This window comes from Mirounga angustirostris, unplaced genomic scaffold (assembly GCF_029215605.1).
Source record: "Mirounga angustirostris isolate CCGP_5_RB_7025 unplaced genomic scaffold, mMirAng1.0.hap1 SCAF_1, whole genome shotgun sequence".
In the NCBI taxonomy this organism is placed as follows: Eukaryota; Metazoa; Chordata; class Mammalia; order Carnivora; family Phocidae; genus Mirounga; species Mirounga angustirostris.
Window position 1 is genome coordinate 105,171,081 of NW_026991709.1, and position 24,666 is coordinate 105,195,746.

Sequence of the window (24,666 nt, forward strand, 5' to 3'; positions counted from 1 at the left end):
CTTCCCTGGATGATTAGTGATGTCAAGCATCTTTTCATGTACTTCTTATCCATCTATATGTCTTCTTTAGAAAAATGTCTATTCAGATCCTCTGCCTATTTTTTAACTGGGTTGTTGTTTTTTTGTTGTTTTTTGTTGTTGTTATAGTAAATTGTGTAAGTGCAGGCCTCTGGTTTCAGTTGCTACATCAAAGCATGTAAGAACTGCTGGATCTTTCCACATCACACACAAACCAAAGGATTTTATATTTCCCTCTCTCTATGCTTAAATACTCCATCTTTTGCCATTTCTACTTAGCTGCCTGGATGGTTCCATATTGGATATGATGATTCTTTTAGAAGGCTTGAAATTTTCCCAGTCTGGATCCAGGGAAACTAGAAACAAAACTCTTTGCTCTGTGAATAATAGCCCCACACGATGACAAAAAAGGTAGGGTTATTTCTAACTCCCTCTCTCCTTTGGCCATGAAGGTATGAAGCCTTCTTATTTGTCCACTTATTTGACCCTTTATTTCCCTTCCTCCTCCTGTGCTCTCCTTTGTCTCTTTGTCTTGGGTGTGTTGAGTGTGTGCACACATGCGTATGTCTGTCTGTCTCTCCTCCCACCCTCCTCCGACCACACACGGCTTCCTAGAAATTAGAAGTATTATCTACTTTCTCTTCCCATTGGGTGGGAAACAGTGTCACAATTTCCTTCAGAACTTCTTTGATACTGTCCTTTCCCTCCCTGGGAAATAAGCCTTAATGGTGAAGGGTGGAAAAATTAAAATTATATCAGTTTTTAAATAACATTCCCATTAATTACAGACTCATGAGGTCAATTTATCTCTACTCAGTGGGGCATAAATATGAAATAATCTTTTTCCTAATCCCTGCTGTGATGTTGTGATTTATAATTAGAAATATTTAATTTGGTCTTGTCTAATTCCTGGCATAGAGTTCCTAAAACCCTTGGAGTTTCCTAAATGATGGGAGCCACAAAGGTGTTTTTATTACGTTAATGGTGACTTGGGGACAGCACCTCTGGATGGGGATAGTTGCCAAAGGAACCAACCACGTGATTAGAGGATTGGAACTTTTAGCATTCCCTGCCCCATCTCCGAACTGGAGATCGAATCTAACACCAATGGCCAATGATTTAGTCAATCATGCCTATGTAAGGAAGCCTCCATAAAAACTCAAAAGAATGGGGTCCAGAGAGCTTCCAGGTTGGTGAACCAGAATGCTTCCTTGTGCCACTGTACTAGGCTCCAGAGTCTACAGGGACAGAAGTTCCTTTGTTTGGGACCTCACTCTATATATCTCTTCATCTAGTTGTTAATTCATATGCTTTTAATATCCTTTGTAATAGACCAGTAACCTAGTGAGCAAACAGATTTCCTGAGTTCTGTGATCCACTCTAACACATTAATCGAACCCAAGGAGGAGCTTGTGAAAAACTATGATTTATAGCCAGTTGGTCAGAAGCACAGAGAACAATCTGGACTTGTGATTAGCTTCTGAAGTGGGGGCAGTCTTATAGGAATGAGCCTGTGGAATCTGATGTTATCTCCAGGTGGATAGTGTTACAATTGAGTTGAATTGTAGGACACCTAACTGGTGTCCACAGCATTGCCTGGCGGTGTGAGGAAAAACCCACACATTGGAATTGGTGATCAGAATTGTCCCTGCCTTCACCTTCACATTTTCCTTCCCTATCACTCCATTGCATCCTGTGCAGATTGCATCACTTTCTATTAACTTTTGGTTATTAAAAAAGAGATCATCTAAAACTTCATTTTCAAGCTCTATGTAAATTCCATCTCCTCCATATCCTACCACTCCAGAGAAGGCATGAGTTGGGACCTTGACTGTTTGAAGTGAGATGGGGTTGGAAGGAGTCTTGGTTCTGAAACACCCCTTCCTCCCTGTCCCAGGCCTGGCTCCTCTCCAGTATGGGAATCAGGAAGAAGCAAAGAAGGGGAGAGCTGTAACCCTCTCTCTGTTGGCTGCTCTGCTTCTCCAGTGAATCTGAGTGTGTATGCTAGTATCTGAAGTCTGCCACTTGGGGAGCACATGTGAAACTTAGTCATAGAGGTCTTCCCACAACACAGTACCCCACAGGAAAGATTCAGCTCTAACTGGACTTCTACCTACCCCCTCAGCTATCCCAGTAATATACCCCAAGTCATGGTGCACAGTCCTGGGGGAAAAGGGGTAGGGAAGGGAATTGTACAGTAAGGTGATTAAAGAATAGCTATCTTCTTGTCCTAAGGAATTTCTCGCACCCTGGCCATGACACGTAATAAGTGGGCAAGCTGACTGTTCAACTCTCACCTCTTCTACCTTGCCAGCCAGCTCTCCCCAGCTTCCATCTTCTCTGCTCTGAGAGGAATGGGTAGCCCCGCAAATCTGCTGCCTAAGCAGAAGCCACCAGAGGCAGTCCCTAAAAGCCATTGTCTTGGAGCCTCTTTCTTCACTTGGCAATGCCAGTCGGAGGACTCTCAGCAATGGGAAGGGGGAGAACTGCCCACCCCACTCCTTCCCTGGCTTCATGTATAGACCAGTAACTGGGTATTAAGGGGCAGGCGATGGAGGCGGGGACTGACACCCAGTTCTTTAGCCTCTTCAGCAAATTTGGAGAAAGTGTCAGACCCCAATTGCTGCTTTTAGTTCTGGGCCCTTCTGTCAAATACAGGGCAACAGAAAAGTCCCCCTAGCATGCCATCTTTCTTATAATTGAATTTCCCGTATCATGTTGGAATCCCTTTCTCCCTAATTCTTTGAAAGCAGATAGACTCACTTCCCTAAATGGATGAAATGGGTTCTGATCTGCAATCACTGAGCTGTACCACATGATATTTCAAGGTCCCTTCTAAAGACCCTGTGATCCTGTGAAAACAAGGAAAGAAGAAGCAATTTACATTTATGAAATTAGGTAGATGATTAAAACGATTTCATTATCCTTATTTCTGAGTGAATTTAAGGGTTTTTTTTTTCTCTAAAGTTGATCTCTTATTGACCAAATACTTAAGTTCTACAAGTTGACAGCAATTGAATCATTCGTTTCACCCTTCTTCTACTCCCATCTTCTTTGCAACTCTGTATTTTGATCAGTGTCTTTAGTGCAAAAACAGTTCCTGCCAATTAATTCGGCCTCCATGTATGCTAGTTGTAATTTTAGATGCATTTGATCTGAGTAGGATTTGGATTTTATAACTATCTCAATATGCAAAGCTCTAGTGATATCTAGGAATCTTCATCCTGAAAGGTTTTTGGATGTGTGATTAGGTAGCCTATATTTTTAGAGGAAAAAAAAAAAAAACAACTTGTTAGACTCTTTGCAGAAACATCAATTTAATAGTAAAATGCTGCCTCCTTCTGGATAAATTGCATTAGGCATGATAAGCTTGTAAAACTGTTACAGAGGTGTGCCATTTTATGAACACAAATTCTTTGAACGAATTTAAATGCTACTTTCTTAAATTAAAAAACAAAATTAGAGGACTTGAGTAGACCTTGAAAGATTACCTAGATTTTACCTTTGGGGCTATAAGACACCTCAACTACTTATCCTATATAGCTGATTTGGTTATCTGACTTTCTTTTAAAGATCTCTAACAGTAACTGAGAAAGGACAAAATAGATGAGAAACTTGCAAGTAGCATGATTTTCACTTTTACATTAGGCTACCTTACCTAACATTCAGTTGGCATGGTCATTTATGCATGCACACATATTCATCCTACATACTTAGAAAAATATGTATGCTTGGCAGTATGAGTTGTGTGTGTGCATGTGCGCATGTGTGGATGGGAATGAATGCAATAAAATACCTAAGTGTTCTAGTCTTAATTCTATGGTCAGGAGTCATGGGAATTTTGCGACTTAATCTGAGTCCTAGTTTCCTTATCTGTGTACTGAGGATAATAAACTCATTGTTATTAATGTCAAAAACACTTTGTAAGTCTCATTGAAATCAAGGAGGCACTGTGTGAGGTATTAAACTCATTTGGTTATCTTTAAGGTTTTAAATGGTCACGTGCCTGAAGTGAAAGAATAAAACCGGATTTGTTTGGGTTTTTTAATTTTTTTTATTTTTTATTTTATTTTATTATTTTTTTAAGATTTTATTTATTTATCTGAGAGAGAGAATGAGATAGAGAGAGAGAGCATGAGAGGGGGGAGGGTCAGAGGGAGAAGCAGACTCCCCGCTGAGCAGGGAGCCCGATGCGGGACTTGATCCCGGACTCCAAGATCATGACCTGAGCCGAAGGCAGTCGCTTAACCAACTGAGCCACCCAGGCGCCCTGTTTGGTTTTTTTTAAAGATTTTATTTATTTATTTGAGAGAGAGAATGAGATAGAGAGAGCATGAGAGGGAGGAGGGTCAGAGGGAGAAGCAGACTCCCTGCTGAGCAGGGAGCCCGATGCGGGACTCGATCCCAGGACTCCAGGATCATGACCTGAGCTGAAGGCAGTCGCTTAACCAACTGAGCCACCCAGGCGCCCTAGAACCAGATTTGTAACCAACAAGAAGAAAAACGCTTAATGTTGTCCTATTTGTTGCATAACCACAGCTAATTTGGTGACATTCAAATAAATCAACTCTCTACTATCCGGAGTACAGAGCTGGAAAACAAGGTTACAAATAACCCCAGACCACACTTATACAAAAGTGAATTCTACTGTCCATTTTCCAGGGACAGTTAACTCCCACCTTGCCAAAAGAGCGGGTGGGTCTATCCAAAGATGATATGGTCAGGAATCCAGAGCTCAGCCTCATCCTTGAGTCAACTGTACCTGGGAACCTAGCCCAAGATGGTCAAGGGCTAGTTGTGCCCTGGTTTTATTAAAGGGACGTTCATGCCTCTCCAAGAATGCTTCAACCAAAACAGTACTAACCAAAATCCCACCCAACTGAGAGACCAAAGGACAATCTAAATATTCTGATTCCTGGTCAGCCTCTCACTAGTGGGTATGCAATCTAACCACTCTGTGCCTCAATTTTGTCCCTAAAATGGGTATTAAAATAATATCTACTTTATTAGGTTGTGAAAATCAAAGGAGTTAATATAAGCAGAACACTCAGAACAGTGTCTAGCAGGCAAGGTGTCAATAACCTGTTGGCTTCTGTTACTACCACCGCTGTGATGATTATCACACTAATTTGCATGTCTGTGGCATTCATTCATTAATAAATGATGTGTCTCTCTCATAGCTCTTCAATGTTCTGAGACTGAAGATTGATCTCTTAAATTCTCTGGCCATCAATATTTAGAATTTTGTTCTTATATTAGTTACCTGACATTACCGACATACTTCTTTTTATTTTTCAATCACAAAGTGATAAATTATAACTACTGGTACTATTTAATGACGTAGTAGCCAAACCAAGCCACAGCTCTGTTTTGCAGCCATACAAACAGATGCCACTGGCCTAAGAGTTGGGACTTATGCACATTTCAAGCTGTTAAACTTTTTTTTTATGATGTGGAAATATGCCAGTTCCATTTCACTCCAAGAGCAGAAGCAGCTATAATATCTCTGACTCAAAACTATTTAGTAAATCACCCTAAGAAAAATATTAAAAGGCACCAGACCATTTGTTTTGATTGAGGACTAAAAATTACACTTGGCCACTAGATAGCATTTAAATTATGTAGCCTGTTTCAGCTCACATTTGATCTATTTAAAACCTTAATTGGCTTGCACTTGGCTCAAGCACCGGCGACTCATATATTTTGACGCTGTGGAAACTCTCAGGAGTTGGCTGAATCGAGGTTTAGGAATATCTCCAGTAGGTCCTGAAGATACAGACATGAAATTCTTTTGGAGTTATGAAAAGAGAAGTAATTTTAAGTTTCTGCCTGAAATCTTCAGTTTTTGTTTGTGTTGTTGTTGTTTTTGTTTCCTAAGTAAATTACTGAGGGTAAGATTGAGAGACTGGATAACTTTTGTCTTTTCAGTTCACCTGTGCAATGGGAAGTCTTTATAACCACAGAACAGCATAATTCACGGGCCACTCATCTCCGCTAGCCAGAGGTACCTGCGAGCTTGGCCTCCACCATTTTACCAGGCCTAGAAGCCTAATCATATTTGCCATTTCCTTTTCAATTATTTCCTAGGAAAGGCCAGCTATGGACCAGTGAAACATCCCAGAGGAGAAAGAAATAGAATCTAATCCTCATTGAATAAAAAGGCTGCTAAAAGAAAGGAGAGCAGGTAAGTTATTTTTTTCATCTCCACGAGGATATTAGTAGAGAAACATTTCAACAGTAAGACTTCAAGATAACCATGAAGATGAAATAAAATGGTTACTAAAATAAACTACAAAATAAATATGCGCCTGTTCTTTCTATATAATAGAGGAGACACTTCTCTTTGGGAAGGTTTTGCATAGAGACACGGAGGAGGTAGTAAATGATCCTCTCTAGCTCTTCTCCTAGGTTTCAAAAAGACCTTGTCAGATTTCAAGCCTATGGCACTAATTGAAGTTGTCCACTAGATGGCCCTAACACATCCTGAGTTCCTTTAAGTGGTGGACCGTTTATTCCTGTGATGAAATAAAGTACCGCATATTCAATTATATATGTGATTGAAGAAGGCCTCTTCGAAGGGAAAACTGCGCAGTGGTTGTCTAAGAAGTTTAATAACAAACTATTAATTTATCTAAAGAGATGGAGAATTGAACATTCTTTATCTTTACTGTCTCCCAACCTACTCCCCCTGCGAAAGACAAAAAAAAAAAAAAAAAAAAAAAAATCCACAAGGAAATAAAGAATAGAAAAGATAAGATAAGCAGACCAAGTCACATTTTTAGGAAGGTGGCAACCCAATGGCTTAATGTGACTAGCCCAGGAAAAAGCTGAAACCCAAGCACCAAGAGAGGGAGAACCAGTGAGAAGTAAACCTATCCCACCCTAGAAACCTCGGTTCTCAGAAATCGAATGTGCTCCCCTGCCCTGCCCTAGGAAGGCTAGGGGTGAACTGAAAACAGAATAAAACTGGGGGAAATATACATACTTATCTGCAAAACCTCCCAGCCCTTTTGCCCATTCATTTCCCAGATAGCTGTCAGACCAGGCTGATTTGCTCTCTCCAAAGCTAAAGAGTAATGGGTCCTTCTGTGCTCTAACACTGGGGCAAGCCTTCTAGAAATTGGCTCACTCCTGGCTTATTAATCCTCCAGTAAATCTCACCACTCATCAGGCTTCCCCTTTCCGATGAAAATCAGTTTTTTCCATCCTGACTCTTAGATACAGATAGACAGCCAAGAATCACCAGACATTTAAGGAAAGTTTCCAACATAAGAGACATAGACCAAATGGGGGGATGGGGGGAGCAGAACTTAGAAGAAACAGAGACAATGCAGACAACAGAAAAAAAGAAACTTTTGAAGAAACTAACTAGTATCCTTTGAAAAAGAAGAAAAGTTGTTGGACCCATAACACAAAAATAAGGTGATATTAAAAGGGTTTTTTTTTTTTTAGAGAAGAAAAGCAATCAGAGAAAAAGAAAGGGGTTTTGGAAATTAAAAGTATAATAACCAGGATGAAAACCATTTCAACAGAAAGATTAGAAGAGAATTTTAAGGAAACTGCCTATTAAATAACACAAAAAGAAAAAAAAAGAAAGAAAGAAAAGACAAAAGTGGTAGGAACATTAGGAGGTAAACCTAGGCTCTCTAACATGAGACTAATAGAAGTTCTAGAATGAGAAATGAGAATAAACCAAAAGGAGGAAATTATTGAATAAATAATAAAAGAATATTCCCCCAGATTGAAAGAAATGAGTAAAAGGAATGAGTTTCCAGATTGAAAGCATCTACGTAGTACCCAAGTTATTAAATTAAAAAAAAAAAAAAATCTACAGGCCCCTGGGTGACTCAGTCAATTAAGTGTCTGACTCTTGATTTTGGCTCAGGTCATGATCTCAGGGTCCTGGGATCAAGTCCTGCATCAGGCTCCGCATTCAGCGCTGAGTCTGCTTGAGATTCTCTTTCTCCCTCTCCATCTGCCCTTCCCCATCTGCTCTTTCTCTTTCTCTCTCTCTCTCTTTTTAAATAAATAAATCTTTTTTAAAAATCTAAGGCATATCACTGTATAACTTTAGAACATAAGGGATAAAGCAATAGTCCTAAAAGCCTTGGGGGAGCAGTTATATACAAAGAAGGAGTAATCAGAATATATTAGATATCTAAACTGCATTGGAAACAGAAGTCAATAGAATAATGCTTTTGAAATATTAAGGATAAATTATTTTTACACCTAGAATTCTATACCCATCCAAACTCTCAATTGAGTTTGAAGGTAAAATGTGTCATTTCAGACAGCTAAGTCCTCAAAGAACCTACCTTCAGTGCACCCTTCCACAAGAAGCTACTGGAAGATGTTTTCTACCAAAACAAGGGAATAAATCAAGACAGAAGAAACCTGAGATCTAGGACACATGGAATCCAACCTAGGAGAGAGGCGATGGCAATTCTCTGGTGGTGGTGACAGGAAGTGCCAGGATAAAGCTGTGTGGCCAGGTTCTAATAGCATCTCCAGGAGGAAAAAAAAAAAACCGAAAAAATGGCACTAAGAAATTTTCTCATTTATTTGACCTTGCTGAGAGGCATTTTATTCTTCTCTTGGAAATTATGGGTATGAATTAGTAATAGAAACATTGAAAACCAAGCAAATTTTAAAAACAAGGTAATGTGTGGTCCTTGATTAAATCTTTGATTTAAACTTTTTAAAGCCATAAAGACATTACTGGAACAGTTGAGGAAATTTGAATAGGGAGTATATATTAGAAAATATTATTGTGTCAATGTTAAAATTTTTAAGTACGATAAAGGCTAAGTGTGTTATTGTGGTTAAGTGTATTTAAAATCACCAGTATGGGTGATAGAGAAAAGAGGCTGCCTAAGGAAAAAGACTTTTCACCTAAAAAAAAAAAAAAAAAAGGTGAGTCTGAAGAAATTAATATTTCCAGGTGGAAAGAAGAGCATTCGAGGCCAGTGCCACATGTTGGAAGGCACAGGGACAAAAGGAAGCATGACCATCTTCCAGTCATTCAACAAACATTGGGTGAAGGCCCACTATGTGTCTGGCACAGTTCTTAGCAGTGAGATTACAGCAGGAAATGAAGAGACCAGCCTCCCAGCCTTTGAGGGGTGACATTCTAGAGGCAGATGTGGAAGGAGGAAGGAAAAGAAGGAACAGATAATAATAGTGAGAACCCTCCAGGCACAGCAAAAAAATCCCTGCAAAAATGTTCTGAGGAGAAGCACACCTAGGTCTGTTGAAAGAACAACTGGAAAGCCCGAGTGGCTGGTGAAGAGTGGTCAAGAAGAGAGCAGCAGGAGAAGCTTCCAGAGCTCTAGAGAGGTCAATACAGGGAGGCTTTTAGGACATGGTATGGATTTTGGCTCTTATTCAGAATTTATTGTGTAGAGAAATGAAATAATATGATTCAGGTATTAAAAAGATTACTGTGGCTTCTGTGTTGAGAATAGACTACAGGAGGATATGGGTACAAGCAGGGAAACCATTTAGGAGCCACTGTGTCATTGCTGCTGATAGGTCAAGAAAGGTGAGATGTGAGAATTAACCAGTATGTAGAGGTTATTATGACCTTGACAAGAACAGGTTTGGTACATGGCACAGGGAGACGCGGTTTGAGCTGGGTCCATGAAAGAATGGAAGGAGAGGAGCTGAAGGGATGTTGAGGTATCTGCTATGAAGGAGAGCAGAAAAAATGGAGCAGTAGCTGGAGGAGATGTGAAATCAAAAGACAGGTTTGTTTCTTTTTCAATGAGACAAAGTACAGATTGTGTACTGATGAAAATAATCCATCAGTTGATAATGTTATTAAGTGATAACTATAGCTCTTGGGTGCAAGCGAAGCCCTATCCTCAGCTAGGAGCATGGACAGTCCACCCACAGAAACAGAAGGGAAGGCAGAGCTTCAACTCAGATGCAGATGGTGAGTAGCTGTGGTGGTGAGAGCCATAGTGTTCTATTCAGATTGCTTCTCTTTTTTTTTTTTTTTTTTTTTTAAGATTTTATTTATTTGACAGAGAGAGAGCACAAGTAGGCAGAGAGGCAGGTAGAGGGAGAGGGAGAAGCAGGCTCCCCGCTGAGCAGGGAGCCCGACGTGGGGCTCGATCCCAGGACCCTAGGATCATGACCCGAGCCGAAAGCAGCCACTTAACCAACTGAGCCACCCAGGTGCCCCAGATTGCTTCTCTTTTCTTAAGAAAATGGAAAAGATTAAGGATGGGAGAGGCACTGGAAGTCAGAAGAAAAAAGGGAAGGTGTAAAAACTAGTGAGCTAGGAGAGTACACATGTTATCCAGAGGGTTACATACGAAGGGGTGAACATTCCAGAGAACTGTGTGGTTGCCCAACAGAATCAAGGGTTCTCTTGGGGCTGGAGTTGTGCATTTAGAGGAAGCCCAGTTGGCACAGCTTTGTGTTTCTGCAGCTGTGTTATGCTGAGTGGTTCAGTTTGGGAGTGGAGAGTTACACAAGGCAGTGGTTATAATGACTAATATGGAAGTGAAGCCAGGCAGAGAGAAGAGTGAGAATGTGACAGAGAGAGAACAGCTAGGAGCTGGCTGTGATGACGGGCAGAGGTAGGGCGAGACACGGATGGCTAGGATGTGCTGTGACAACCAACGTTAGACGGGCCCATGGGAGTTGAGTAGCTGTTAAGGGGAGGGGAGAGGACGTGATTATTGGAGAAGTCAAAGGAATCATGAGGCCAGGCTACTGGAAGATCATCCACTTGGATATTCAAAATCAGGAGAGTGGCAGTGAGCCTGGAGATAAAAATCTTCCAAAAATAAAGGGGAAGGACCTAGGACTCCATAAATTACTGCATTATGGAGGCATAGAATAAGACTAAAAACTGCGTATGGAGGCAGAGAGGAGGGGGAGAAATGGTCTGGAAGTAACCAGGAGGAGAAAAGACATCCACCCCCACTGCAGACCCAGGGGCAGGGGGAAGCCTATGATCAGCCAGGCTAGAGTGGGTTGCAGAGACCAGTGTCCTTGGGGACAGCAGGGTTTCTGTGAGAACAAGAAGGTGAAGGGAGCATTTATAGATGAGGGAAAGGATAGAAGGAATTTGCCTAGGGTGACCAAGTTTAGCAATACCAAACATCAAAACAATGTCCAAGTCATGCTGACAACTACAAAATTATCTATGATTCATTGTACTTTCTGAGCCAAAATGTGCATAATATCTAAACCTGTAACAAAGTCAAAACAATTCCTTTTTTCTAAGCAGATCACAGCCTGCACAATAATCTATACGAACATCTCCATATCCAGGCTGATGCCTGCTGATAAAGACCTGTGAACTATGGCAGAGGATGGTGATCCAGAATGGCCTCTGAGATGGAACCAGAGGGGATATTGGGGGCTGGGAGAGACCAGAGTTGAAAGTGACTCTCAATGGTTGGTTGGTTGGTTCATTTGGGCAAGGGGGGGATGAGGGGAGGAGGCAGGGTAGATAATCACGCCAATAAAGGAGACAGACAAAAAGGACAGACATAAAAACTTCAGTAAGACACAAGTTGAATTTAAGATGCCTACAGGCTAACAAGTTGGAATATCCAGGAGCCATTGGAAAAAGGAGTTCTGGAACTCAGAAAAGTAGTGAGGCTGGAGGGAGAGATTCTGGAGTCATCCTATAGGTATATGGAAGCTGAAGGAGGTGAGTAGGTGAGACTTCTCAGGAAGAATGCATGGAGTTTTCCTAGTCTGGGGCCCCAGAGCCGATGGCCTGGCGGATTCACCTGGCAGTGGCCATGCTTGCTACTAAAATGGGAGGTGCCATGCTGAGCCATAGTGGATCCTGAGGAGAAAGGAAAAATCATTAATGCTGTCTGCAGTGTTGTATCGTGTCTCTCCCAAATTCATGTCTACCCAGAGCCTCAGAATATTATTTGAAAATAGGGTTTTTGCAGATACAATAAATTAAGATTACTGGACTAGGGTGGGCCCTGAATCCAGTGACTAGTATCTTGACTGAATATAACAGGTTGCTAAGGCTATCAGCAAGCAAAGTCCCTTACTGTAGTCAGGTGCAAGTGTTCAGGCTGAGCCCTTGGAATATGTGCAGTTTGGCCCAGTTAAAAAGTTCATGGTCTTGGGGCGCCTGGGTGGCTCAGTCAGTTAAGCATCTGCCTTTGGCTCAGGTCATGATCCCAGGGTCCTGGGATGGAGCCCTGCGTCAGACTCCCTGCTCAGTGGGGAGCCTGCTTCTCCTTCTCCCTCTGCAGCTCCCCCTGCCTGTGTTCTCTTGCTCTTTCGCTCTCTCTCTCTCTCAAATAAATAAAATCTTAAAAAAAAAAATTTATGGTCCCACCAGTAAGGACATGCATAAGGTTCATCTCCTTAATGGCTGCCAAACTTCACTTCAAAACTCCCTGACACAAGTAACCCTAGTTCATCTTTTACTGGCATCTACCTCATTTCAAGTCTTGACCTACAAAAATGCACATATTTGAAGTTTGTTTCAAGTAACTTGTACTCCCAGTGTGGGGCTCGAACTCGGGAAGCCCAAGATCAAGTGTTGCACGCTCTTCTGACTGAGCCAGCATGTACTTGCAAGGCAGAGTAGGAAGAAAAGCGCACCACCTTGCCAGGGTGGGGCACCCTTTAATAAGAGATACCTGGGAGCCTTGCTTGCAGCAGAGCCCAGGACCCCATCAGGCAGCCAGTCCCCATGGGAACTGATCATCTTCATTGTGATTTTCAGGAGGCCGGTTTCTTTTGCCCTGGAGGCTATAGAAGGTGGTTGGAGATGGCCCAAGTTCCGCAGACGTGGAGGACCCTGGCTGCCCAAGGATGGCCGACAGGGTGCATACTGTGCATGCACTGGACACACTGGTCAGGGTAGCCAGGGTCCTGGCCCAGAGCAAGTATTGGGAGAGGTCAGGTCAGAGAAGCAGGTTATTGGAAGTACTTAGCACCTGCCTAACTACAAGCCTTAACCTCCACAAATGCACATATCCCCCCTGATGGCAGAGGGGGAACCTGGACTGCCCTGAACAAGACAGGACTGGGTAGGATGGCGGGACACCCTCCAATAAAAGACACCTGGTTTCAACTGCTGACACCTGGAGCCCATCAGGCATCGAGTCTAAATGGGGATTGACTGGTGCAGGTTTAAAGCTGCCGCCTCAGAAAGCTTTGGGGAAAGGGCTCTTTCCATCTTGAGGCTGGTCGGGCGGCTGCAGTCCAGCTGGAGCTCCACAGAACTGGAGTGACTCCTGCAGCCCAAGGCCGGGTGACAGAGGGTAAACTGCACGTGCCTGAGCCATGGAGGTCAGGGTGCCCAGGGACCAGGAATGCAACAATGTCAGGAGAGACTGGGTCACAGATGGGGGCTACCGGAAGTACCTGACATCTGCCTGATGACATGCCTAACCTATACAAATGTCCTCTGAAAGCGGAGCTGGAAGAATCTGGAAGAATCAGGACTGCCTTGCCCCGGGGCTGGGCGAGGAGGGCTAGCTGAGAGATCCTCCAGTAACAGACACCCGGGAGCCCGGATCGCGGCCGCAGCCTGGAGCTCCAGCAAACAGTAAGCATGCATGGGGACTGACCATTTCGGTCGCTGCCACGGAGCCGTTTTCCAGGGTGGGCTTCCTCCACCCTTAAGGCAATGAGGGTGGTTGGGGATAGGCCCGGGCTCCGTAGGCCTAGCTGGCCGCAGCTGCCCAAGGGTGCCTGATGGGTTACCTGCAGTCATGTGCGAGATGCTTAGGTCAGGGTAGCAAAGCCCTGGAACAGGGCAGTATGGGGCTGGGCGGGTCCCGGGAGCATGCTGTTCTGGGTACTCTGGCAACTGCCTTTTCCAAGCGTTAACTCCTACCAGGGAGCATATTCCCCCCAAAGGCAGAGCTGGAGGAAAGTGGACCTCCTTTCCAGAGTGGGGCCCAGCGGGCTGGCCAAGATGGCCTCAAATGAGAGGCACCTGGGAGCCTTGATTGCTGCAAGTGCCTGGATCCCGTCAAGCATCCGGCCAATATGGAGACCGACAGTCTCCGGTTTAATGCTGGCCAACTCCAAAAGGTTCTCAGTGGGTAGGCTTTCTCCACCCTGGAGGCTCCGCAGTGACGGGGGACAGGCCGAAGCTCCGTAGGCCTGCCGGGCCTCCCAGCCAGAGGCCTGCTGAGAAGGTGCACACGGCACAGACATGGGCTTTGCAGGCCAGGGCGCCTAGGGACCCGGAGCAGGGCGCCGTCGAACAATGGCAGCTCACAGGAGCAGGTTCTTTGTGGTACAAGGCATCGGCCTAATTGCAAGGCCTATCTCCCCTTGTGGAATAGCCTCCCAAGGGCGGCGCTGGAGGCTTTTCAGCTGCTTCCTCAGGGAAGGGCTCAGTCGGCAGGACAGGGTACCCTCCATTCAAAGACGTCTGGGAGTCTTGGTTCCTGGAGATGCCCAGGACTCCGTGGGGCAGCTGCCACCTCGGGGTGAATTTCCAGGAGTGTGCCCCTCTCCACACTGTAGCCACGCAGGTACCCAGTCTGGTCCCAGGTACCCCTGTGGATGGCCCTGGTGGCCTCGGACTGGATGAAGGGGATGACCTGTGCATGAGCGTGGAGCGCCTTTCAGGCTAGCAGGCACCTGGACTGCAGCCCCGGTCTTGCTAGGCCGGGTCCGAAAAGTGGCTCTTGGGGACAAAGTGTATGCATCCTGGAAAGCCTGGACCTACCCAAAGGACAATATCCCCACTGAGCACAGAGCTCTAGCTTACTGAACTGCCTTTTCGGGACCCAGCCAGGAGAGCTGGCCAGGGTATTATGTATGTAATAAGAGATTCCTGGGGGGCACTTGAGGGGCACAGTTGGTTAAGCGTCAGACTCCTGATTTCAGCTCAAGTCATGATCTCGGGGTTGTGAGATCGAACCCTGTGCTGGGCTCTGCACTGGGGGTAGAGCCTGCTTAAGATTCTCCCTCTCCTCCCATCCCCACTCTCTCACACACTCTCTCTTAAAAAAAAAAAAAAAAGGAAGGAAAGAAAGGAAGGAAAAGAAAGAAAGGAAAGGAAGGAAAGGAAAGGAAGGAAAGGAAAGGAAGGAAAGGAAAGGAAAGGAAGGAAAGGAAAGGAAAGGAAGGAAAGGAAAGGAAAGGAAAGGAAAGAAAGGAAGAAAGGAAGAAAGGGAAGAAAGGAAAGAAAGGAAAGAAAGGAAGAAAAAATTCCTGGGAGCCCTAGCGGCTGGAGAAGCCTCAACCCACTCAGCAAGTCCAAATGGGGGCCGATAGTGGCCACGTTGCAGCTGCTGCCTCCGGTGATTTCTGAAAGTGAGCCCCTCCACAGGAAACCTCTGCAGGTGTTTGGGGTCAAGCCCCAGGTATATCAGCCTGGTGGCTCCCGGCTGCCTCAGACCAGCCGAAGGTGGGAGCTGCTCGTGCCCTGACAGCGCAGTTCAGGGTGGCCAGGAACCTGGGACTCGGTAAGGGTCAGGAGAGGCCAGCTCTCATGAGCAGACTTTTGGGGACCCATGGCATCCGCCTAATTCAGAGCCCCAACCTACACAAATTTGTTCCTTCCTTCTGAAAGCAAAGGTGCAGCAATCAGGACTTCCTTTCGAGGATGGCGGGCTGGCCAAGGTGTCCTTCAGTAAGAACTACCCGGGAACCGTGACTGCCGGAGAAGTCCAGGACCCCCATCAGGCGGCCCGGCCAAGTGCAGACTCGCACCATTTCCGAGCTGCCACTTGAGAAAGATTTTGAGAGGGTGGGGTCCTGCGCGCAGGAGGCTACGTGGCGGTTAGGGACCGGCCCATTCTCCACAGCGCTAGAGGGACCCAGCCGCCCGCGGCTTGCGGACAGGGTGCGTACTCACAGGCGTGAGCTGCGCCACTTCGAAGCCGGGAACCTGAAACAGGGCAAGTGCAGGGAGGGGCTGTGTCACGGAAGTAGGATCTTCGGGACACAAACATGCATGTTCTGCAGGAAGACCGAGCTGGAGGATAATGGAGGGCAGGGCTAGGCAGGCAAGCTAGGGTATCTATCATCTAGCTCGGGACCTGGAGTCCTGCTTGCTGAAGCCCAGGACCCTTTCGGGCTGCAAGTCTAAACGTGAACTGATGGTGGCCACTTTGCAACTCCTGCTTCAGTGTGACTTTCGTGGGTGGGCCCCCTCCACCCTGGAGCCGATGCACGTGTTTGGAGCTGGGCCTCCACTGCCCCAAGCCCGCTGACGGGGTGCAGACTGCTCACACGCGGTCAGCACAGTTCACGGTAGCCAGGGACCTGGAAAAGGGCACCGGTCTTAAGAGGTTGCTCAGAGGAGTGGCTCTTGGGGGATGTCACACTTTAAAATAGCCAGTTCTTTTACCAGAAAAATAAGTTTATTTGGAAATAGCGGAATTGCAATTCAGGTCAAGCAAATTATGGCAAACCACAGGCAAGACTGAAGAGACAAAGAAAAGGCCAGCTTTTGTTGGGTTTTAGGAGGAAATGGGGAGTGTTGTTTTGGACAGAAGTTCACTGGAGGAGAACAAGAGTTTGAAGCTGTGATGATTTCTCATTGACTGTAAGCAGTGGTTAGTGCGTTGTTACTGGGACAGGGAGAGATCTTTTTCTTAAAAGCAGAAGCTAAATTCTTCTGTGAAAGTGTCCTCCCTTGTCAAGATAAGAATTCTCTTCCTCCTGCTGGGTATGCAGGCTGCAAGGAGTGGTATGTGCATGAGACCTCCCCCTTTCAGAGCTTCCTGACCCTGTTTTCAATGAGGTTTCTTTTACTCACTTTCACATTTCCTGCTCTTGATTCAGATCTTTTCCTGAAGGCATTGCTGGTCAGGAGTCCGGTTGTCTGAATGTAGTGGTTTTGTCCCCCCAGTGCCAGGAACAACCTTCCCTACCAACACGGAAGGGTAGGAGGGAGAACTTTCAGGCATCTTCCACCTAAAGTCTATTATCTTAAGGGTGTAAGTATTGGAGGTCATCTCACAGCACTGAGCCAGCTTCACCCTATTGGGTGCATCACTTCTCAGAGATTAGACAGGTGATAGGTACAAAGTTTAAAATTGATTATACAGAATAAGACAAAGAGAAATATAATGACTCTAGTTTCTATAATCAAAACCAAGGGCCCAAACCAAACAGGTAACCAGCTAAATAAAGGACCATGATCATTAGGTGGAATTTGTTATAGCCAATGTGCTTATTCTCGAATTTTATGAAGTTGGGTTTCTACTTCCCAGGGGAATTTATCCAGGTGCAACAGGTACTTGATATTGCCCAGCACCTTGTTCAGCAAGTAAATAATCAAGGGCTATGCAGTTATACAAAGTTACTTTAACCAGTGAGTCAAGTGATCGTTGTTGGGCTGTTACTGCTTTGGTTGTGGAGTCAGCTAGGTCTCCTAAATTTAGGAAGAGATTTCTGACCATGTATCCACTGGATTGTACTCAGATCCATGGGTGGGAGAAAGGCTCCCCAAATACAGAATCATGTGTGCCTCCTGGAAGATCCTGTTAATGGCAGACAGGGAGGCTCAATGGGGTGGACCTGTGGGAGGCTCCTGATTTGTTATAGATGTTACCAGGGACCCTTAAATGCCCCAACACACATTGACTTCCAATTTACCAGCTCTCTAAGCATTCATGTTTCCCTGGGAAATGCTGTCCACTGCAAACAAAAATAAACCCAAGCAGAGCATAGCGGATGCCAGCAAAGGTCTGTTTATTGATAGATTTATTAGCTGGAATTTCCTGACTGACCTTTTTAAGCCATGGGTCAGAATAATTAGGATGACATTCAGTGAGAGGTGATCCCTTCCTAAAGGGGTCTTTTCTAAAAACCTCACAAAAAGGTATAAACTCTGTTGTATTTTCTTAGGGTGTAGGAGAACAGATCATATTTAGAAAAGGAAAAATAGATGGGAGCCACTGTTGTGCAATTGACAAATGTGGAAATGTTTAGTTAGCACAGTTCTGACTGGGGAAAGGTTGAAACAACAACAAAAAACCACCAGGTCTTAATAACCTAACCACATGGGTACTATCCATAGGCTTGTGGGTAAAATCAACAGTGGTATTTGGGACTAAAGAGAAATCAGTTACAAGACCAAGTGGTCTCTGACCTTGAGAGCAGAATGGAGTCTATGATGACAGAGCCAACAGAGAGGTTTACCACTTTTGCCATCCACTAAGAAATGTGGGTAAGACCATGCCCTCTCCAAGAGAAGGGGCTGCAGGGGGAAGGGGGGGCGGCGCAGACAAAGTAAAAAGCAGCAACAGGAAAAGGGTATAAAGGCCTGGTCTTATTATAGGCAAAGCTGTCTCCTTCAGCTGTCACTTGCTTCAGTTCCTGGAAATCTTTACTTTCAGGTCACCAGTAGGTTTGTAGGTCCAGAATGGGTTTGGTGCTTTCTTTAGATGTAACACATGAATCCAAGTGTCTATTCCTTGGTGTTTGGCTGTACAAGGGTTGGGTAACAGTACTTGATGTCTTTCCAAAGGGGTGGAAGAGAGTCTTTGTAGAGATGTCTTTTCCAATGGGTGAAGTCCCCAGGTTGTGAGGTGTGATATTTAAGGTCTTCACCTCCTGGGAGCACTCCGGGAAAAGAATGCTCTACCACGAGCATGGATATTTTAATAGAAGCAATTAGGCCATTACAGTATTTGAGAAAATCTCTTCTTATCAGCCATGGGTCAAAGAAGCAGGGGCTAGGTGCACTGAGTTTTGTTACAAGGAAAACAGATTCTTATTGAACTTATGCAAAAAATGTACATGGTCATGAAAAAGTTTCAGAATTTTGGAGGGATCAGGGAGAAAAAGATAAATGCTTCAACCTTCGTGGTAAAGATACATTTTACCAAATTGTGTGTTTGCTTTGGCAGCACATATACTAAAATTGGAACATTTTACCAAATTGCTATAAATTATGGATAGCTTAAAGGAGAGGAGAATAGGTGGTTTTTGAAGTCTGGAAAACAACATTAAAGCAACCAGTTTTCTATTAAGTTTTAGAAATTCTTCTCAGTGTTATGATCTTAAATCTATCAAACCTGAGTTCTAGAGTACTTGTCGAAGTCTTTCTCATGAATGTTTCTGAAGATGAAGCACTTAATAACTGGGCACAAATGACAAAAGATGTAAAACTAGAAATGGTTAGAGAGCTAATGAGAGTTCATCATGATGTATTTGACAAGGAAATTTGGTTATTTCTGTGACACAACCTCTCAAGATAGTAATTACAATTATGACTGATAACATTATACCAGGACATAACAGAATTTGGGGGATTTTTTTGTAATTCCTAGGACACTTATAATGTATACCCATACAGATACACCACAAAGCATAATACTACTTCTCATTTGATGATGCTCCCCCATGTAATTTAACATATCAGCTAATCCTAATTAGTAAAACCTCTCCCTTTTTACAAGGAAAGGGAATAAATCTTTTGAAAAATTTCAGGGACTCTGAAATTTATCAGTTACTTTTAGGTCAAAAAGACTAATTTAGAATTTGATTTTCAGAAATTTGTAAACAAAAAATCAATAGGTTTTGGACACTTGACCAAATAGGATCACAAATCACTATGAAATAATAGTTAATTGTCTACTCAAGCAAAGCAACAATAAAAGATGTCAAAGGCAAATACAAAGGGTCAGAGCACCTGGGTAGCTCAGGCAGTTAAGTGTCTGTCTTTGGCTCAGGTCATGATCTCAGGGTCCTGGGATCGAGCCCTGCATCAGGCTCCCTGCTCAGCCGGGAGTTTGCTTCTCCCTCTCACTCTCCCTCTGTTCCTTCTCTCTCATACATAAATAAAATCTACCAAAAAAAAAAAAAAAAAAACAATGGGTCATGTGGTTGTAAGCAAAACTTAGCTTTTTTAATCTCCAAAAGACTGTTTATTTGATGATAAAGATGAAGTACAGGAAATTATTTTGATAAAACAAAGTCTTTGCTTTCCAAGTAGATTACTTTAAAAGGGGGGGAAAAAATCATTCACACTATCTTTTCAATAGCAGACCAATAGTCCAAGAAAACTTTGTCCTTTTAACACATAAGAAAGTTGGTTTTATAAAAGTACATTATTGGTATTAAGGGTCAGTTTTAAAATCATTATAATAATTCAATTTTCAGCCAGCTTACCCATACATAAAATTTCTTTTCCATAAACCTTCAACAATTTTCTGTATCTATTTAGGTTCCACTTTTCTTTTTCCTTATTCCAGAACAATCATTTTACTTGAGGACAAAATTATTTTTTTTCCCTTTACCAAAACAACCATGCTCTTCACACATTTCCTTACCCCCCCCCAAAAAAAACCCTCACCACATTGTTTTCCTTATGTATTTTTCATATAGTCCTTTTCTTTCATTATTATTTGTAATAGTTTTGTAAGGAAAAAAAACTTGGTAATTTTCATCTTCATTAGTCTAAATGTTATTTTCTCAATTTCAAAAACTTACAAAGCTTTTCTAAAAAATATAAGGCAGTTGTCCCAAAATAATTCCAGATTTACTCTCAGAAGATAGTGCGATTGCTTTTGCATTACATTTAATAAATATAAACTCTATAATATAGCTAAACCATACACTTTTTGGAAATGACAGTATGAGGTTTACTCAGGTCGACAGGCTCATCCTGACCTATCTGTGTTAGACTAGGGAAGACAGAACAGGCAGGGGCAACAGTATCCCCTCATTATTGATGAAGAGGGTTGCTCTAAGTTAAGTAGGGAGAATAAAGATTTGAAAAACAACTTCTAAACTGAAGGCAGAGTTATAAATACCTGGGAGCCCCCACCAGAATTAACAGCTTTGTAAGTAGTTCTAAGAAATGGAAGAAGTTCTTTCAAATAGATTGCTGCCTGGCAATGAAGCATGAGCCTATCGAACAGTGATTACAGCTTGATCTTGAGGAGTTATCGCTGTGTATGTACAAAACGGAAAAAGTGGTGGGTTTTTTTTTTTTTTTAAAGATTGTATTTATTTATTTGACAGACACAGCGAGAGAGGGAACACAAGCAGGGGGAGTGGGAGAGGGAGAAGCAGGCTCCCCGCCGAGCAGGGAGCCCGATGTGGGACTCAATTCCAGGACCCTGGGACCATGACCTGAGCTGAAGGCAGACCCAGGCGTCCCAGAAGTGGTGGTTCTTATGCTGGCCTTTGAGCTGGCCACACAGACTTTTGCTGCACAATTTACTGTGATATAAGAGCAGTGACTTTCAAACATGCTGTCATTCTACAGTACAAAAGTGTGTTTTATGGCCTGGTACATACGTGTGTTCGTATGTGTATATATATGTATAAGTAGCTGAAATAAGTTTAATAAACATGTATTTTCTATTTCCAGTAAATGTCATGCATTCCTCTTTTGCATTTTATAGGATTTATGAAATTACTTTGTTTATAATCTATAGTGAATTCATTTATAAATTATAGATAAAATAGAAGATATCTATGTAGACATTGACAATACATATATTTTCTATTTATATAAGTGTTAATCATAATTCATCAATGGCCTGGGACTACTTTGAAAAACAAGAAGTTGACAAGTTTGTAATATATAGCCTGAGCTATCTGATTAGTAGGCTCAGGTAGAAAAAATTGTTTATCTGCATTATATTTAATGCTGAGAACTCTGAAGACCTGCCTTTTTAAAAATTAAACCAACGGGGGGTGCCTGGGTGGCTCAGTCGCTAAGTGTCTGCGTTCAGCTCAGGTCATCATCTCAGGGTCCGGGGATCAAGCCCCGCATTCGGCTCCCCGCTCAGCGAGGAGCCTGCTTCTCTCTCTGCCTTTCTCCCAGCTTGTGCTCTCTCTCTCAAATAAATAAAAATCTTAAAAAAAAAAAAAAAAAAAAAAAAATTAAACCAATAAACTTAAACTACCAATTTATCAGAGATTATTTCAGATCATATGAACTTGAAAAACATTTGAGTTTATATGTTTCTGAAAGTATATTTGATTTATATAAATGCTTAATTTCCTTTAAGCCAATTAAATTGAGCTCTTTACTAATTAACTTTGGTAATACCATCTGGAGGTAGAAAAATATCCCATATCTGTAACATATACCATAGACATACACAACATATAGATTCAGATATATTGTAGCTTTTGTTTAGAAATTTTAGCCAAGTCTCAGGTACAAAACTCAAGAGACAATAAAGTTGACCTTGAACAATGTGGGTTGGAACTGTGCAGGTTCCCTTACATGTGGATTTTTTTTTATTTCCCCAATAAATACAATACAGTACTGATGTGGTTTTGGAATACAGGTGAGGTTCGCTGGGGTAGGGTCCAGAGCCCAGGGCCAAGAAAGAATTCTTGAGATATCTTTGGTGCAAAAAAGTGGTTTTATTAAAGCACAGGGACAGGACCCATGGGCAGAAAGAGCTGCAACACTGGGGTTGTGGGGGGTGGCTGATTATATACTGTGGGGTGGGGGAGGTAAGGAAAAAGGGAGGTTTTTCTTTTTTTTTTTTTAAAGATTTTATTTATTTATTTGAGAGAGAATGAGAAAGCGCTCATGAGAGGGGGAAGGGTCAGAAGGAGAAGCAGACTCCCTGCTGAGCAGGAAGCCTGATGCGGGACTCGATCCTGAGACTCTAGGATCATGACCTGAGCCAAAGGCAGTCGCTTAACCGACTGAGCCACCCAAGTGCCCCTATAAATGTATTTTCTCTTCCTTGCGATTTATGTAATATTTTCTGACTTTGTAAGAATACAGTATATAATACATATACAAAATGTTAATTGACTGCTTATGTTATTGGTAAGGCTTATTGTCAATGATGTGGAAAACAAAGCCAAAAGAAAAATTAACTTTCCTTACTACTTACAGCCCACTGACCAGTCCTTGAAACAGGCAGAGTGACATTCTTCTAGGAGCTCAGCTGCCTCAATGTTAATACTTTGTTAAGGGCAAAAGACAATCTTAGCCCGACCCCCAGGATTCTGAGTCTACTATAACATATAAACATTCCTTTAGAAATTTCCTTTATCTTTATCTCCCAAGATACATGTTGGTAATCATCCCCCAAGCATATGACCCACTGATGTACATCTGAAGGATCATGACTCGGGTTTTATAAAACAGTAATAAATGACCTTTTCCTAACAATAGCTAGTCCCTCAAGGTCCTGGCAACCTTGCTTCCAAAATTCCTTAGAGAATTACGCTATCCCTAACCCCCTCCCAACTTGAAAGTATATAATCAGTCACTCCTCATGACCCCAGTGCCCCTCTTTCTGCCCTTGGGTCCTATCCCTGTGCTTTAATAGAACCACCTTTTTGCACCAAAGATGTCTCAAGAATTCTTTCTTGGCCTTGGGCTCCAAACCCCAACACTTTTCCTACATCATCAACAGTAGGCTATTAGTAGTTAAGTTTTGGGGGAGTCAAACGTCATACATGGCTTTTTGGTGCTGTGGGGGTTGGTGTCCCTAACCCCTGCATTATTCAGGGGTTCAACTTAATGGGATCCAAATTGTTCAGGTCAACTAAGTTAATGTTTCCTGCTAAGATGGCCAAAGTCTTTTATTAAAGTTTTTATTTGTATACAGTAAGGATCCTTTCAGAACTTTTTTTTTTTAAGATTATTTATTTATTTATTTATTTGACAGAGACATAGCAAGAGAGGGCACACAAGCAGGTGGAGTGGGAGAGGGAGAAGCAGGCTTCCCGCTGAGCTGGGAGCCTGATGTGGGGCTCGATCCCAGGACTCTGGGATCATGACCTGAGCCGAAGGCAGACGCTTAACGACTGAGCCACCCAGGCTCCCCCCTTTCAGAACTTTTTTAAAAGTCATTTTGTCTTTAGAAGATTCTGCACATAAATCAAAGAATGCATTTCATTGTCTTTCTGAGGTTTGTAATCCTCTCTTTTAAGGGGGCTCCTTAAGGTGGATTTATCTAAAAGTTTCACCAGAATGGCCATTACAATTCCAAATTCTTCAAAAGGTTATGCATTTTTCAAGAAAGGCACAAGATGCTGGTTAAAGAGCCAGGTGGACCCTAACCTGCCTTTGGATTCCCTAAAATGTCTTAAGTATGAGAGGCCTTATTTTTGAACAACTATTCTAAAACGATGTGAGTCACGTGTTTTCCTCCCTTTTGAGTACAATGAGTAACTTACCAGGAAGCTTTAAACAACAGAAACAAAAGCATACTCACCAGGAAGGGTGATGCCTTCATAAAAACAAAAACAGATCCCAAATAAACCCAGAGAGCTCACACACAATACAAAGAGAGCAGAGCTCAAAACCTAAAAGGGACTCACAGCCAGTTATTTTACCAGCAAAATGAGTTTCTTCAGGAATAGCAGAGGAATTGCAATTTGGGACAAGCAAACTATGGCAAAACAATGGCGAGTCCAAAGACACAGAAGGAAGGTCAGCTTTTATTAGGTTTTAGGAGAAAAGTGGGGAGGGTTATTTTGAACAAAAGTTCATTGAAGAAGAATAAGAACTTGAGGGTGTGGCAATTTCTCACTGGCTGCAAGCAATGGTTAGTTCTTATTGCTGGGGCTGAATGGAATCTTCCTTCTTTTTCTTAAAAGCAGGAGATAAAATTCCTGTGAAGATGTCTTACCTTGTCAAGATAAGAGTTCTCTCCCTTCTGCTGGTTATGCAGGCTGCAAGGAGTGGTATGTACATGAGAGCGCCCCCCTTTCAGGGCTTCCTGATTCCATTTTAAATGAGGT

The 24,666-nt window shown here is 43.1% G+C and overlaps 2 long non-coding RNA genes across 3 annotated transcripts in view; one reads left to right on the forward strand and one right to left on the reverse strand.

The window, feature by feature from the left end:
• Nucleotides 1-24,666, reverse strand: part of LOC123841533 (uncharacterized) — a 137,376-nt gene that overhangs the window by 38,672 nt on the left and 74,038 nt on the right. The gene's annotated exons all lie outside the window — the stretch shown is intronic.
• LOC129045446 (uncharacterized) overlaps nucleotides 23,778-24,666 on the forward strand; it is a 29,404-nt gene continuing 28,515 nt past the window's right edge. For both annotated transcript variants that reach the window (XR_010409935.1, XR_010409936.1), the window contains exons 1-2: nucleotides 23,778-24,355; nucleotides 24,526-24,609. This is a non-coding gene — a long non-coding RNA (uncharacterized LOC129045446). The remainder of the gene's footprint in view (nucleotides 24,356-24,525; nucleotides 24,610-24,666) is intronic.